Below are 1823 nucleotides of genomic sequence, written 5' to 3' on the forward strand. Positions count from 1 at the left end.
CAAATCCTTAGCTAGAGTAACAGAAGGAGAGGTTATTATTACAGTCGGCGCTCGCAAATTAGAACCCCTTTGCTTTTAAGATGAYTTTAATTTGTGAAAAATTTTAAATTATGGGAGTTTATTTGTAAAGAAATATGCAGAAAAATTGGTAAAATTTACTTAAAAAACTGCAACGAAAATCTTTTACATTTTAGTTCACATTTAATAAAACCCAGAAAGCAAAAGTAATAAACTGAGTACAATAAATGTCACATGATCATGTTCAATTAAACGTACGCTCGTACACAATAAATCAGAAACCGATGCAACAAAATCAATCATAGCAACGCACTCCCATTCTCTTAAATATATTTTGTTAGAAATAAAAATAATCGATATATTCTATCTATTCTATCTAGGGCTATGTTGAAAAATATTAATTACGAGTATAAAATAGATGGCTCAACCATCAATTTCAGACGTAATCTTTACTTGACATACAGTCAGCTATATTTGTTTGTTTTGATCCGGAAACATTAATATCGGAGAACCAGAAGATAACTAACGTGCTTAGTAGAGAATAACTTACTATCATTGCACCCTTTTAGTAAATTAATTACTCATTTTCGATTCTAATTTCAGAACGTTTAACGTATTGCAAATTCTGTTTCTAATTTCTGGAAATTCTAATTACTSAAGGTTSTAATATATGAGAGTCGAYTGTATTGTCTTATTATATTATATTCAAAAAATGCAACACAAAAAAGTACAACTTCAGATACACCCTTTTGGGTGTTATCATATTTTCTTAATATTAATTTAAAGTTTCCATAGATTTTCTTTAAAGTTACAATATATAGGACTTGAGGAAAACAAATTCAGGAGCGAAACGGTGATAACAACGACAACAACTTAAAAATGGCAAATAAAACAACAACAATAACGGGAATAGGTTCGATTAATTCGATGTTGTACATATAATTCCTAAAATCGAAAAATACTTTAATTCGATTTTTTTACCTATAATAAAACTATATTTTTAAACTAATAACCAACTTCATTCAGCGACAACAAAATTTACAAATTTATATATTTAAAAAAAAATAGTTTTCATAGTGGTACATATATTTTTTAACAATTTCCAGGCTTTTAGGTGTTGCTTTATTTTTTAATTCCTTTAATAAAACAATTAAGAAAGGGCTATGTTCAGGTGCAACCGAACATTTTATAGTCTTATAACTTATAAAATCAAAACCTTATGATGAAAAATATCAACCATAGGATCGAAATCTAAACAATTTTATATATACTTACATGKACTCTATATAACTAATGCAATGACCGACAAATTCGGCGTTAGATTTGTTAGAAAGATGAAAACCATTAAGCGTAGTATATATGACTTGRGGTGATATCGACCCTATTTTATCTATTAATTATTATCATGCCACATACTAAAAAAATTTTCCCAGTCTTACATTAAGTTTATATTAAGTAAATTGGGGCTCATCGTAGTATTGATCCGATTTAACCCATATTTGATAAACAGAATTAGTATTGTCAGGAAAGGATTCTCTCTGAATTTCAATTGTATCTCTCATATTTTCGTTCAAAAGTCAACTATAGATACTGGGGTCCACATATTCGTTACCTAGAGGCTTGAACAGTTTTGGTTGGATTTGAGCAATTTTTCGTCATAAAGTGGCACACACTAACGACATTATTCGTGCGAAATGTTATCCCGTTATATTTATTACTACTTGATTTGTGTATTGTAAAGTGAATGAATCGAGTGGATTAAAACTGTGTTGTATGGGAGATAGGCGTGTTTGTAGTCCGACTTC

Source organism: Bactrocera latifrons, unplaced genomic scaffold, assembly GCF_001853355.1.
Source record: "Bactrocera latifrons isolate USDA-ARS-PBARC rearing strain unplaced genomic scaffold, ASM185335v1 scaffold_325, whole genome shotgun sequence".
In the NCBI taxonomy this organism is placed as follows: Eukaryota; Metazoa; Arthropoda; class Insecta; order Diptera; family Tephritidae; genus Bactrocera; species Bactrocera latifrons.